Source organism: Telmatherina bonti, assembly GCF_933228915.1.
Source record: "Telmatherina bonti genome assembly, chromosome: 24".
NCBI lineage: Eukaryota > Metazoa > Chordata > Actinopteri > Atheriniformes > Telmatherinidae > Telmatherina > Telmatherina bonti.
In genome coordinates this window covers 402,368-417,632 of record NC_136633.1, presented here as the reverse complement: position 1 = coordinate 417,632, position 15,265 = coordinate 402,368, and positions in this window count along the sequence as shown.

Below are 15,265 nucleotides of genomic sequence, written 5' to 3'. Positions count from 1 at the left end.
ACAGCGTCGTCGCGTTCATCTCCAGCGTCGTCACGTTCATCTCCAGCGTCGTCGCGTTCATCTCCAGCGTCGTCGCGTTCATCTCCAGCGTCGTCACGTTCCTCCGCCGCGTCGTCGCGTTCATCTACAGCGTCGTCGCGTTCATCTACACCGCCGTCGCGTTCATCTCCAGCGTCGTCACGTTCCTCCGCCGCGTCGTCGCGTTCATCTACAGCGTCGTCGCGTTCATCTACACCGCCGTCGCGTTCATCTCCAGCGTCGTCACGTTCCTCCGCCGCGTCGTCGCGTCCATCTACACCGTCGTCGCGTTCATCTACAGCGTCGTCGCGTTCATCTACAGCGTCGTCGCGTTCATCTACACCGTCGTCGCGTTCATCTACACCGTCGCCGCGTTCATCTACAGCGTCGTCGCGTTCATCTACAGCGTCGTCGCGTTCATCTACAGCGTCGTCGCGTTCATCTACAGCGTCGTCACGTTCCTCCGCCGCGTCGTCGCGTTCCTCCCCCGTCCCGTCAGATTCCTCCCCCGCTTTGTGCACTCTGTTCAGAATGGTCAATAAAAGTGCTGTTTGAAGAAATGCTGTGATTATACCCCATTTCCATATTTTACATTTAACGTTTTAATTGGACCTATTTCACTCAGGAAAAACTAACTTACATTCACTCTTGCTTAACAACCCTGTTTTGCTATAATGTATATCTACGTAATTTGCTGAACGTTATAATACCATGTAGGCTTAATGTAGACTTCATACATAAAACAGAAACAACCTAATCCAGTTTCTTTTAATTAACACAGTTATACAATATACTTAAAATTATTGAGTAAACTGTATGCAAACTGGTTTCTTAATATCTACTGAACAAAGTTATGTGGAAGCACTTGAAACAGCTTTTTTAAGTAAAAGCAACGTATCTTTTCTCTGAGTGCAGCTGGAATCCTGCATCAGACCAGAACGGGACAACAATCCCCTCCTGGAAGGGTTGAGGCGCAGAGATGATCTGACTCATGATGAACGGGTAAAATGTCTCATTTTGACCGTTTATGATGTTTTCAGTTGCTGTAAATAAACAGAATCTTTTGAATTTCTGAAATGCTCCATCCAGCCTTCCCTGTGTCCTCCTGATGAGGAAACACATCTGCTCTGATGTGGAAACATGCTGATGCTGGTTTTAGGGGACAACGTGCAGTGGACAGCGGCAGGAAAAACCCTCCGGCTCTACAAAGTTTACATGTTTGTTCCGATAACAACGTTTCCCTCTGAAGTTTAGTGCAGCAGAAGTAGAAAATAATCTCCAGATTTCTGCAGGAACATCTTAACTCTGCATATTCAAGCTGGAATGACCTGATTCATCATCTCACAGCCGAAAGACGTGTTTCCTTTGACCTAGTCTGGATTACTGACTGAGGACAAGCTGCTTGTTTTCCACAGTCACACCAACATCTTGCCTTTTACTTGTGTGCTCTGAAATCCAGAATAACAGTCTGAAGTTTCAGCAAAGCCAAGTCCACACAAGGCAGTTTGGACCATTTAACAGCGCTTCATTAGAACACTGCAGATCCACACATTCGGGAAGTGGTGAAGTAATATCAGAAGGTCTACCTCCAACCACAGAGGTCTGCTGCGCCCCCTGCTGGCTGCAGGAGCAGCAACATGCCGATGAAAGAGGATTTTAGTCCTTACCAGTTTGTTCAAAATCTACAATTTAAAAAGATATATAAAAATCTTTTGATACTTACATCATTATTAAAAAGTATTAAAAAAATAAATAAAAGTTGTCTTTCAAAAAAAGTTTGCTTTAATTCCAAGATGAGCTGCTTGTTCATAAAGACAATGATATAAATATATTCCAGAGAAACAGTCACATTTGCTCTGAATTAAAAGTAAAAACCATTTCATACGTTTCCATCAAACAGGTCAGAAATGAGATTCTGCAGCAGCTCAGATTGGTCCATCAGACCGTCTCCACGTCTCGGTGTGTTTGTGTGGGCCTGAGTGTGTGTGTCCTGCAGTTTGCAGTGTGGCTGATGTGTTAAATAATCATGATGAATAATGAAAGTCCCCCCCCGCCCCCCGGCGGACAGTTGGTGTCAGCCTGCAGCTCGTCTCCATATTAAGCAGCACATTAGACCCGTTAAACGAAGGGCAACGAGAAGAGGTGGTGCGTGTGGACCTCCGGGGTCCACATCTCATCCACCGGCCCCTCACGTCCTCGCAAAAACCGGATCTGACCTGGGCGCTTCTGCCGCGGCTCAGCCCCGGCACCGTCTCATCATGCAAAGGGGCGGCAGCGCGCTCCCAGGAGCCCCGACTCGCGCCCTGCCATCTGCCGTGATTTATAGAAAACGGCCGATGATTTATGAGCCAGTCATCTCACAATGAAGTTGTTCTCTTTCATTTGTGCGACCTCCTGACCTGCCAGCCAGGTTGGGAAACACGAGCTAATCATACACTACGAGGAGGAGGGGCCCCAAACAGAGGGCCCTTTAGTAAAATGAATTCTTCGCAGAGCATGCATACTGATGGCACGCGTCCACGGCTGGCGGGGCGGACCACAATGAAACGGCCCATTAGGAGCCACTGATCCAGAGACCAAACATTTACACAGACCAGATCAAGATGGAGTCTGGATCGGATCTGGATGGATAATGAGACCTTCGGTTCAGCTGTGTGTGTCGGTGTGTGTGTGTGTGTGTTTATCAGAATCTGTCATCCGTAGTAAGGAATATGAAATACATTAAATCAGTTGTTCTGTATCCAGTGGCGTATTAAAGAAATTGGGGCCCAAGTCAACGGCAGGCATGGGGCCCCGTGATAAACACTGCTTTCTACTCCACTACTGTACATTTTTTACATTCCTGGTTACATATTTTAAACCCTTCCTGTTCAGTGGAAACTAAGTGTTCCCAAATTTATGATTTAAAGATAATATTTGTGATCAACTAAAGAGTCTTCCTTTGTGAAGTGACTTCTTCAGCTCAAACTGAGGAATATCTAGGACCTGCTCGAATGTGCATCATTAAAAGCTGAAAACAGATCGCATGTCACAGGAAAGACTAGTGACAAACTGTCCAACAGTGAATTAAGTCATTTAAAATAAACATGAAACATCTACAGCAGTGAATGATAACACACATTAAACCAACAATACAAAGCTGGAAGATTGAGAGGAATGTCGGTGTTGGTAATAATATGGCCCAACGGATATGGATTTGTGGAGGCCGATGCCGATTATGATATTTGGCGGAAAGAAATTCTGAACTGATTTAATTAGATGATTCATTTATAAAAAATAAAAAAATAAAAAAAAACTAAATGGGCCTGTGATGGACTGGTGACCTGTCCAGGTGTACCCCGCCTCTCACCCAATGATTGCTGATAACGATGGGATAGGATCCAGCTTCCTGCTGGTCCCAGTGGATAAGACTATGCATGGATGGATAGATGATAAATAAAATAACTTCTTTTTGGATTTTATGGCACTAACAACAAATAAAATATTAATTATAGCCTGAATTTAACTCAACAGCAGGATGAATTTTTAAGTACGAAACCATGCAACAAAGAACCTCTGGCTGGCAGCTGGACTGATGGATTTTTCTCTACATTTAGACCAGAGGTGTGTGCTTTATGAAACCAATATAATGATAAGTTTGTGGAAAAAAATAATAATGCCGCCCTCTAATGCCCTTTAATGTTAAATTACATTTTCTTTACTCCCTATTTTTCTTTGCCATGGAGTGATGACTGATATGAACCAAAATCAAACCAGACACCTTCTCCGATGTCTCAACATGTCAACATGTTTGCACTTTAGATAAATAATGGTCCCAAATAGCATAACTACAGCTATGTTATTGCTAACACAGTCTCTTAGCTGGTTGAGAGGATAATATAGTATAATTACAGCAAAGGTTTGCTTTACTCAATGGTACGAGCTAATCATTTATCGTTTAAGTCCTTTTTAAGTTATTGACCGCATCACACACATATCACATTTGTTATCAGTGTATACTACAGACAATGGAAAAATGAAAATACAAATAGAGTTTTTCCTATTTAACATGTCATGTTAAACCCTTCATGTTGCCTGACTGTAGCTCCTGTTACTGAGAATACAGCGGTGAGCACTGAGGATTGGATGGAGGTAGAGTTCCATCTACTGGACAAAAGCTGCAACCTGACACTGAACAGCATTTACATTTCAATGGACATGAAGCATTAGATCAGCAAAATGAAAGTCGATAATGATTATTTAAAGAGGGTCTATAATCATCTGATTTTTTGGCTGACTGATATATCTGTCAGGCCCTAAGTAATAACTGCCTTAAGTTACACAGTTTCTACTGTTTTAAATGCACAACTTAAAGTCTTTTCATGTCTCCAATGTCCTCGAAGTGTTTTTAAATGTTTAAAAACTTATTAAACCAGACCCTTTATTCATGACAAAACTTTTCTTTTGTCTTCACACTCTCTGTTTCCCTGGAATCCACCACCAGCTATTTGGTCCTGGAAGTGTTCAGGAGAAGAGAGTTCCTGTTAGTCCAGTCTGTGAAGGCCTCTACCAGGTCACTGTACCCCCATCCCTGTCCACCTCTCACACACCCTACAACATCTGAATACTTCTGTATGTGGCAGGACTCTGAGTTGTATCTGAAGTCAGAAAAGAAAGGGAGGAACCAGCTGTAGAGGTGGAGGAACCAGCCGTAGAGGTGGAGGAACCAGAGGTCGAGGTGGAGGAACCAGCCGTAGAGGTGGAGGAACCAGCCGTAGAGGTGGAGGAACCAGAGGTCGAGGTGGAGGAACCAGCCGTAGAGGTGGAGGAACCAGCCGTAGAGGTGGAGGAACCAGTCGTAGAGGTGGAGGAACCAGCCGTAGAGGTGGAGGAACCAGTCGTAGAGGTGGAGGAACCAGTCGTAGAGGTGGAGGAACCAGACGTAGAGGTGGAGGAACCAGAGGTCGAGGTGGAGGAACCAGCCGTAGAGGTGGAGGAACCAGCAGTGGAGGTGGAGGAACCTGCTGTAGAGGTGGAGGAGCAAGACGTATAGGTGGAGGAACCAGCCATAGAGGTGGAGGATCCAGCTGTAGAGGTGGAGGAGCAAGCAGTAGAGGTGGAGAAACCAGCAGTAGAGGTGGAGAAACCAGCAGTAGAGGTGGAGGAACCAGCAGTGGAGGTGGAGGAAAAAGACACAGAGGTGGATGAAGCAGCTGTAGAGATGGAGGAATCAGCACTGGAGATGGAGGAACCAGCCGTAGAGGTGGAGGAACCAGAGGTCGAGGTGGAGGAACCAGCCGAAAAGGTGGAGGAACCATGTGTAGAGGTGGAGGAACCAGCTGTACAGGTGGAGGAACCTGCTGTAGAGGTGGAGGAACCTGCTGTAGAGGTGGAGGAGCCAGCTGTAGAGGTGGAGGAGCAAGCCACAGAGGTGGAGAAAACAGCCGTAGAGGTGGAGGAGCAAGCAGTAGAGGTGGAGAAACCAGCAGTAGAGGTGGAGAAACTAGCTGTAGAGGTGGAGGAACCAGCAGTAGAAGTGGAGGAACCAGCAGTGGAGGTGGAGGAAAAAGACAAAGAGGTGGATGAAGCAGCTCTAGAGGTGGAGGAGCAAGCCATAGAGGTGGATGAAGAAGCCGTAGAGTTGGAGGAACCAGCACTGGAGATGGAGGAACCAGCCGTAGAGATGGAAGAACCAGCAGTGGAGGTGGAGGAACCAGCTGTAGAGGTGGAGGAGCTAGCCACAGAGGTGGAGGAGCTAGCCACAGAGGTGGAGGAGCTAGCCACAGAGGTGGAGTAACCAGTTGTAGAGGTGGAGGAGCAAGCCGTAGAAGTGGAGGAGCAAGCCGTAGAAGTGGAGAAACCAGCAGTAGAGGTGGAGGAACCAGCAGTGGAGGTGGATGAAAAAGACACAGAGGTGGATGAAGAAACCCTAGAGGTGGAGGAGCCAGCCGTAGAAGTGGAGGAGCCAGCTGTAGAGGCGGAGGAACCAGAGGTCGAGGTGGAGGAGCCAGCTGTAGAGGCGGAGGAACCAGAGGTCGAGGTGGAGGAACCAGCCGTAAAGGTGGAGGAATCAGCCGTAGAGGTGGAGGAATCAGCCGTAGAGGTGGAGGAATCAGCCGTAGAGGTGGAGGAATCAGCCGTAGAGGTGGAGGAACAAGCCGTAGAGGTGGAGGAACAAGCCGTAGAGGTGGAGGAACCAGAGGTCGAGGTGGAGGAACCAGCCGTAGAGGTGGAGGAACCAGCTGTAGATGTGGAGGAGCAAGCCACAGAGGTGGAGGAAACAGCTGTAGAGGTGGAGGAGCAAGGCGTAGAGGTGGAGGAACCTGCTGTAGAGGTGGAGGAACCTGCTGTAGAGGTGGAGGAGCAAGACGTATAGGTGGAGGAACCAGCCACAGAGGTGGAGGAAACAGCTGTAGAGGTGGAGGAGCAAGCAGTAGAGGTGGAGGAACCAGCAGTAGATGTAAACGAACCAGCCGTAGAGGTGGAGGAGCAAGCCACAGAGGTGGAGGAAACAGCTGTAGAGGTGGAGGAGCAAGCCACAGAGGTGGAGGAAACAGCTGTAGAGGTGGAGGAGCAAGGCGTAGAGGTGGAGGAACCAGCCACAGAGGTGGAGGAACCAACAGTGGAGTAGGAGGAACCAACAGTGGAGTAGGAGGAACCAGTCGTAGAGGTGGAGGAACAAGCCGTAGAGGTGGAGGAATCAGCCGTAGAGGTGGAGGAAACAGCTGTAGAGGTGGAGGAGCAAGGCGTAGAGGTGGAGGAACCAGCCACAGAGGTGGAGGAACCAACAGTGGAGTAGGAGGAACCAGTCGTAGAGGTGGAGGAACCAGCCGTAGAGGTAAAGGAACCAGCCATAGAGGTGGAGGAACCAGCCATAGAGGTGGAGAAACCAGCCATAGAGGTGGAGGAGCAAGGCGTAGAGGTGGAGGAACCAGCCACAGAGGTGGAGGAACCAACAGTGGAGTAGGAGGAACCAGCCGTAGAGGTGGAGGAACAAGCCGTAGAGGTGGAGGAACCAGCCATAGAGGTGGAGAAACCAGCCATAGAGGTGGAGAAACCAGCTGTTGAGGTGGAGGAACCAGCCACAGAGGTGGAGGAACCAGCTGTAGAGGTGGAGGAGCCAGCAGTAGAGGTGGACAAACCAGCTGTAGAGGTGGAGGAAAAAGACACAGAGGTGGATGAAGAAACCCTAGAGGTGGAGGAGCCAGCCGTAGAAGTGGAGGAGCAAGCCGTAGAGTTGGAGGAACCAGCACTTGAGATGGAGGAACCAGCCGTAGAGGTGGAGGAACCAGAGGTCGAGGTGGAGGAACCAACAGTGGAGTAGGAGGAGCAAGCCACAGAGGTGGAGGAAACAGCTGTAGAGGTGGAGGAGCAAGGCGTAGAGGTGGAGGAACCAGCAGTAGAGGTGGAGGAGCAAGCCACAGAGGTGGAGGAACCAGCTGTAGAGGTGGAGGAAAAAGCCATAGAGGTGGAGGAACCAGCTGTAGATGTAAACGAACCAGCCGTAGAGGTGGAGGAGCAAGCCACAGAGGTGGAGGAACCAGCTGTAGAGGTGGAGGAGAAAGCAGTAGAGGTGGAGAAACCAGCTGTAGAGGTGGATGAAGCAGCACTAGAGGTGGAGGAACCAACAGTGGAGTAGGAGGAACCAGCCGTAGAGGTGGAGGAACCAACAGTGGAGTAGGAGGAACCAGCCGTAGAGGTGGAGGAACCAACAGTGGAGTAGGAGGAACCAGTCGTAGAGGTGGAGGAACCAGCCATAGAGGTGGAGGAACCAGCCATAGAGTTGGAGGAACCAGCCGTAGAGGTGGAGGAACCAGCCATAGAGGTGGAGGAAACAGCTATAGAGGTGGAGGAACCAGCCATAGAAGTGGAGGAACCAGCTCCTGAGGTGGAGGAACCAGCAGTGGAGGTGGAGGTTAAAGCTTTAGAGATTGAGGAACCAGCCGTAGAGGTGGCGGAACCAGAGGTCGAGGTGGAGGAACCAGCCGTAGAGGTGGAGGAACCAGCAGTGGAGGTGGAGGAACTAGCAGTAGAGGTGGAGGAGCAAGCCGTAGAGGTGGAGGAACCAGCTGTAGAGGTGGAGGAGCAACCCATAGAGGTAGAGGAACCAGCTGTAGAGGTGGAGGAACAAGCCATAGAGGTAGAGGAACCAGCCATAGAGGTGGAGGAACCAGCTGTAGGGTTGGAGTAACCAGCCGTAGAGGTGGAAGAACCAGCTGTATAGGTGGAGGAACCAACAGTAGAGGTGGAGGAGCAAGCCGTAGAGGTGGAGGAACCAGCCGTAGAGGTGGAGGAACCAACAGTGGAGTAGGAGGAACCAGTCGAAGTGGTGGAACCAGCTCCAGAGGTGGAGGAACCAGCAGTGGAGGTGGAGGAACCAGAGGTCGAGGTGGAGGAACCAGCCGTAGAGGTGGAGGAACCAGCAGTGGAGGTGGAAGAACCAGCTGTACAGGTGGAGGAACCCTGCTGTAGAGGTGGAGGAACCAGCTGTAGAGGTGGAGGATCCAGCTGTAGAGGTGGAGGAGCAAGCCACGGAGGTGGAGGAACCAGCTGTAGAGGTGGAGGAGCAGGCCGAAGAAGTGGAGGAACCAGCCATAGAGGTGGAGGAACCAGCTGTAGAGGTGGAGGAGCAAGCCGTAGAAGTGGAGGAACCAGCAGTAGAGGTGGAGCAACGAGCCGTAGAGGTGGAGGAACCAGCCGTAGAGGTGAAGGAACCAGCCGTAGAGGTGGAGGAACCAGACGTCGAGGTGAAGGAAAAAGCCGTAGAGGTGGAGGAACCAGCAGTGGAGGTGGAGGAACCAGCTGTAGAGGTGGAGGAACCAAAAGTGGAGTAGAAGGAACCAGTCATAGAGGTGGAGGAGCCAGCCGTAGAGGTAAAGGAACCAGCCGTAGAGGTGGAGGAACCAGCAGTAGAGGTGGAGGAGCAAGCCGTAGAGGTGGAGGAACCAACTGTAGAGGTGGAGGAACCAGCAGTAGAGGTGGAGGAATCAGCTCCAGACGTGTAGGAACCAGCCATAGAGGTGGAGGAACTAGCGGTAGAGGTGGAAGAACCAGCAGTGGAGGTGGAGGAGCAAGCCACAGAGGTGGAGGAAACAGCTGTAGAGGTGGAGGAGCAAGGCGTAGAGGTGGAGGAACCAGCTGTAGATGTAAACGAACCAGTCGTACAGGTGGAGGAACCAGCTGTAGAGGTGGAGGAACCAGCAGTAGAGGTGGAGGAACCAGCTGTAGATGTAAACGAACCAGTCGTACAGGTGGAGGAATCAGCCACAAAGGTGGAGGAACCAGCTGTAGAGGTGGAGGAACAAGCCATAGAGGTGGAGGAACCAGCTGTAGATGTAAACGAACCAGCCGTAGAGGTGGAGGAACCAGCAGTAGAGGTGGAGGAGCAAGCAGTAGAGGTGGAGAAACCAGCAGTAGAGGTGGAGGAACCAGCAGTAGAAGTGGAGGAACCAGCAGTGGAGGTGGAGGAAAAAGACACAGAGGTGGATGAAGCAGCCGTAGAGGTGGAGGAGCAAGCCGTAGAGTTGGAGGAACCAGCCGTAGAGGTGGAGGAACCAGAGGTCGAGGTGGAGGAACCAGCCGTAAAGGTGGAGGAACCATGTGTAGAGGTGGAGGAACCATGTGTAGAGGTGGAGGAACCAGAGGTCGAGGTGGAGGAACCAGAGGTCGAGGTGGAGGAACCAGCCGTAGAGGTGGAGGAACGAGCCGTAGAGGTGGACCAAGCCACAGAGGTGGAGGAACCAGCTGTAGAGGTGGAGGAGCAAGCCACAGAGGTGGAGGAGCAAGCCGTAGAAGTGGAGGAACCAGACATAGAGGTGGAGGAATGAGCCGTAGAGGTGGAGGAACCAGCAGTAGAGGTGGAGTAGCCAGCCATAGAGGTAAAGCAACCAGCCGTAGAGGTGGAGGAACCAGCCGTAGAGGTGGAGGAACCAGCCACAGAGGTGGAGGAACCAACAGTGGAGTAGGAGGAACCAGTCGTAGAGGTGGAGGAACCAGCCGTAGAGGTAAAGGAACCAGCCATAGAGGTGGAGGAACCAGCCATAGAGGTGGAGAAACCAGCCATAGAGGTGGAGGAGCAAGGCGTAGAGGTGGAGGAACCAGCCACAGAGGTGGAGGAACCAACAGTGGAGTAGGAGGAACCAGCCGTAGAGGTGGAGGAACAAGCCGTAGAGGTGGAGGAACCAGCCATAGAGGTGGAGAAACCAGCCATAGAGGTGGAGAAACCAGCTGTTGAGGTGGAGGAACCAGCCACAGAGGTGGAGGAACCAGCTGTAGAGGTGGAGGAGCCAGCAGTAGAGGTGGACAAACCAGCTGTAGAGGTGGAGGAAAAAGACACAGAGGTGGATGAAGAAACCCTAGAGGTGGAGGAGCCAGCCGTAGAAGTGGAGGAGCAAGCCGTAGAGTTGGAGGAACCAGCACTTGAGATGGAGGAACCAGCCGTAGAGGTGGAGGAACCAGAGGTCGAGGTGGAGGAACCAACAGTGGAGTAGGAGGAGCAAGCCACAGAGGTGGAGGAAACAGCTGTAGAGGTGGAGGAGCAAGGCGTAGAGGTGGAGGAACCAGCAGTAGAGGTGGAGGAGCAAGCCACAGAGGTGGAGGAACCAGCTGTAGAGGTGGAGGAAAAAGCCATAGAGGTGGAGGAACCAGCTGTAGATGTAAACGAACCAGCCGTAGAGGTGGAGGAGCAAGCCACAGAGGTGGAGGAACCAGCTGTAGAGGTGGAGGAGAAAGCAGTAGAGGTGGAGAAACCAGCTGTAGAGGTGGATGAAGCAGCACTAGAGGTGGAGGAACCAACAGTGGAGTAGGAGGAACCAGCCGTAGAGGTGGAGGAACCAACAGTGGAGTAGGAGGAACCAGCCGTAGAGGTGGAGGAACCAACAGTGGAGTAGGAGGAACCAGTCGTAGAGGTGGAGGAACCAGCCATAGAGGTGGAGGAACCAGCCATAGAGTTGGAGGAACCAGCCGTAGAGGTGGAGGAACCAGCCATAGAGGTGGAGGAAACAGCTATAGAGGTGGAGGAACCAGCCATAGAAGTGGAGGAACCAGCTCCTGAGGTGGAGGAACCAGCAGTGGAGGTGGAGGTTAAAGCTTTAGAGATTGAGGAACCAGCCGTAGAGGTGGCGGAACCAGAGGTCGAGGTGGAGGAACCAGCCGTAGAGGTGGAGGAACCAGCAGTGGAGGTGGAGGAACTAGCAGTAGAGGTGGAGGAGCAAGCCGTAGAGGTGGAGGAACCAGCTGTAGAGGTGGAGGAGCAACCCATAGAGGTAGAGGAACCAGCTGTAGAGGTGGAGGAACAAGCCATAGAGGTAGAGGAACCAGCCATAGAGGTGGAGGAACCAGCTGTAGGGTTGGAGTAACCAGCCGTAGAGGTGGAGGAACCAGCTGTATAGGTGGAGGAACCAACAGTAGAGGTGAAGGAACCAGCCGTAGAGGTGGAGGAACCAGACGTCGAGTTGAAGGAAAAAGCCGTAGAGGTGGAGGAACCAGCAGTGGAGGTGGAGGAACCAGCTGTAGAGGTGGAGGAACCAAAAGTGGAGTAGAAGGAACCAGTCATAGAGGTGGAGGAGCCAGCCGTAGAGGTAAAGGAACCAGCCGTAGAGGTGGAGGAACCAGCAGTAGAGGTGGAGGAGCAAGCCGTAGAGGTGGAGGAACCAACTGTAGAGGTGGAGGAACCAGCAGTAGAGGTGGAGGAATCAGCTCCAGACGTGTAGGAACCAGCCATAGAGGTGGAGGAACTAGCGGTAGAGGTGGAAGAACCAGCAGTGGAGGTGGAGGAGCAAGCCACAGAGGTGGAGGAAACAGCTGTAGAGGTGGAGGAGCAAGGCGTAGAGGTGGAGGAACCAGCTGTAGATGTAAACGAACCAGTCGTACAGGTGGAGGAACCAGCTGTAGAGGTGGAGGAACCAGCAGTAGAGGTGGAGGAGCAAGCCATAGAGGTGGAGGAACCAGCTGTAGATGTAAACGAACCAGTCGTACAGGTGGAGGAATCAGCCACAAAGGTGGAGGAACCAGCTGTAGAGGTGGAGGAACAAGCCATAGAGGTGGAGGAACCAGCTGTAGATGTAAACGAACCAGCCGTAGAGGTGGAGGAACCAGCAGTAGAGGTGGAGGAGCAAGCAGTAGAGGTGGAGAAACCAGCAGTAGAGGTGGAGGAACCAGCAGTAGAAGTGGAGGAACCAGCAGTGGAGGTGGAGGAAAAAGACACAGAGGTGGATGAAGCAGCCGTAGAGGTGGAGGAGCAAGCCGTAGAGTTGGAGGAACCAGCCGTAGAGGTGGAGGAACCAGAGGTCGAGGTGGAGGAACCAGCCGTAAAGGTGGAGGAACCATGTGTAGAGGTGGAGGAACCATGTGTAGAGGTGGAGGAACCAGAGGTCGAGGTGGAGGAACCAGAGGTCGAGGTGGAGGAACCAGCCGTAGAGGTGGAGGAACGAGCCGTAGAGGTGGACCAAGCCACAGAGGTGGAGGAACCAGCTGTAGAGGTGGAGGAGCAAGCCACAGAGGTGGAGGAGCAAGCCGTAGAAGTGGAGGAACCAGACATAGAGGTGGAGGAATGAGCCGTAGAGGTGGAGGAACCAGCAGTAGAGGTGGAGTAGCCAGCCATAGAGGTAAAGCAACCAGCCGTAGAGGTGGAGGAACCAGCCGTAGAGGTGGAGGAACCAGCCGTAGAGGTGGAGGAACCAACAGTGGAGTAGGAGGAACCAGTCGAAGTGGTGGAACCAGCTCCAGAGGTGGAGGAACCAGCAGTGGTGGTGGGGGAACCAGCAGTGGAGGTGGAAGAACCAGCTGTACAGGTGGAGGAACCCTGCTGTAGAGGTGGAGGAACCAGCTGTAGAGGTGGAGGAGCAAGACGTATAGGTGGAGGAACCAGCCATAGAGGTGGAGGATCCAGCTGTAGAGGTGGAGGAGCAAGCCACAGAGGTGGAGGAAACCAGCTGTAGAGGTGGAGGAGCAAGCAGTAGAGGTGGAGGAGAGAGCAGTAGAGGTGGAGAAACCAGCAGTAGAGGTGGAGAAACCAGCTGTAGAGGTGGAGGAACCAGCCGTAGAAGTGGAGGAGCAAGCCGTAGAGTTGGAGGAACCAGCACTTGAGATGGAGGAACCAGCCGTCGAGGTGGAGGAACCAGCTGTAGAGGCGGAGGAGCAAGCCGTAGAGTTGGAGGAACCAGCACTTGAGATGGAGGAACCAGCCGTCGAGGTGGAGGAACCAGAGGTCGAGGTGGAGGAACCAGCCGTAGAGGTGGAGGAACCAGCTGTAGAGGTGGAGGAAAAAGACACAAAGGTGGATGAAGCAGCCCTAGAGGTGGAGGAGCCAGCCGTAGAAGTGGAGGAGCAAGCCATAGAGGTGGATGAAGAAGCCGTAGAGGTGGAGGAACCAGAGGTCGAGGTGGAGGAACCAGCCGTAGAGGTGGAGGAACCAGCACTTGAGTTGGAGGAACCAGCCGTAGAGGTGGAGGAACCAGAGGTCGAGGTGGAGGAACCAGCTGTAGAGGTGGAGGAACCAGCCGTAGAGGTGGAGGAAGCAGTGGTCGAGGTGGAGGAACCAGCCGTAGAGGTGGAGGAACCAGCTGTAGAGGTGGAAGAACCAGCAGTAGAGGTGGAGGAACCAGCCGTAGAGGTGGAGGAACCAGCAGTAGAGGTGGAGGAATCAGCTCCAGAGGTGTAGGAACCAGCCATAGAGGTGGAGGAACCTGCTGTAGAGGTGGAGGAACCTGCTGTAGAGGTGGAGGAACCTGCTGTAGAGGTGGAGGAGCAAGACGTATAGGTGGAGGAACCAGCCATAGAGGTGGAGGATCCAGCTGTAGATATGGAGGAGCAAGCACAGAGGTGGAGGAAACAGCTGTAGAGGTGGAGGAGCAAGGCGTAGAGGTGGAGGAACCAGCTGTAGAGGTGGAGGAGCAAGCCGTAGAGTTGGAGTAACCAGCACTTGAGATGGAGGAACCAGCCGTAGAGGTGGAGGAACCAGAGGTCGATGTGGAGGAACCAGCCGTAGAGGTGGAGGAACCAGAGGTCGAGGTGGAGGAACCAGCCGTAGAGGTGGAGGAACCAGCTGTAGAGGTGGAGGAACCAGCTGTAGAGGTGGAAGAACCAGCAGTAGAGGTGGAGGAATCAGCTCCAGAGGTGTAGGAACCAGCCGTAGAGGTGGAGGAACCAGCCGTAGAGGTGGAGGAACCTGCTGTAGAGGTGGAGGAACCTGCTGTAGAGGTGGAGGAGCAAGACGTATAGGTGGAGGAACCAACAATAGAGGTGGAGGATCCAGCTGTAGAGGTGGAGGAGCAAGGCGTAGAGGTGGAGGAACCAGCCGTAGAGGAGGAGGAGCAAGCCACAGAGGTGGAGGAACCAGCTGTAGAGATGGAGGAGCAACCCGTAGACGTGGATGAAGCAGCCGTAGAGTTGGAGGAACCAGCAGTGGAGATAGAGGAACCAGCCGTAAAGGTGGAGGAACCAGAGGTCGAGGTAAAGGAAAAAGCCGTAGAGGTGGAGGAACGAGCCGTAGAGGTGAAGGAACCAGTCGTAGAGGTGGAGGAGCCAGCCATAGAGGTAAAGCAACCAGCCGTAGAGGTGGAGGAACCAGCAGTAGAGGTGGAGGAGCAAGCCGTAGAGGTGGAGGAACCAGCCGTAGAGGTGGAGGAACCAGCAGTAGAGGTGGAGGAGCAAGCCGTAGAGGTGGAGGAACCAGCCGTAGAGGTGGAGGAACCAACAGTGGAGTAGGAGGAACCAGTCGAAGTGGTGGAACCAGCTCCAGAGGTGGAGGAACCAGCAGTGGAGGTGGAAGAACCAGCTGTACAGGTGGAGGAACCCTGCTGTAGAGGTGGAGGAACCAGCTGTAGAGGTGGAGGAGCAAGACGTATAGGTGGAGGAACCAGCCATAGAGGTGGAGGATCCAGCTGTAGAGGTGGAGGAGCAAGCATTAGAGGTGGAGAAACCAGCTGTAGAGGTGGAAAAACCAGCAGTAGAGGTGGAGGACCAAGCCACAGAGGTGGAGGAACCAGCTGTAGAGGTGGAGGAGCAAGCAGTAGAGGTGGAGGAGAGAGCAGTAGAGGTGGAGAAACCAGCAGTAGAGGTGGAGAAACCAGCTGTAAAGGTGGAGGAACCAGCCGTAGAAGTGGAGGAACCAGAGGTCGAGGTGGAGGAACCAGCAGTAGAGGTGGAGGAACCAGCCATAGAGGTGGAGGAACCAGCTGTAGAGGCGGAGGAACCAGAGGTCGAGGTGGAGGAACCAGCAGTAGAGGTGGAGGAAACAGCCGTAGAGGTGGAGGAAGCAGAGGTCGAG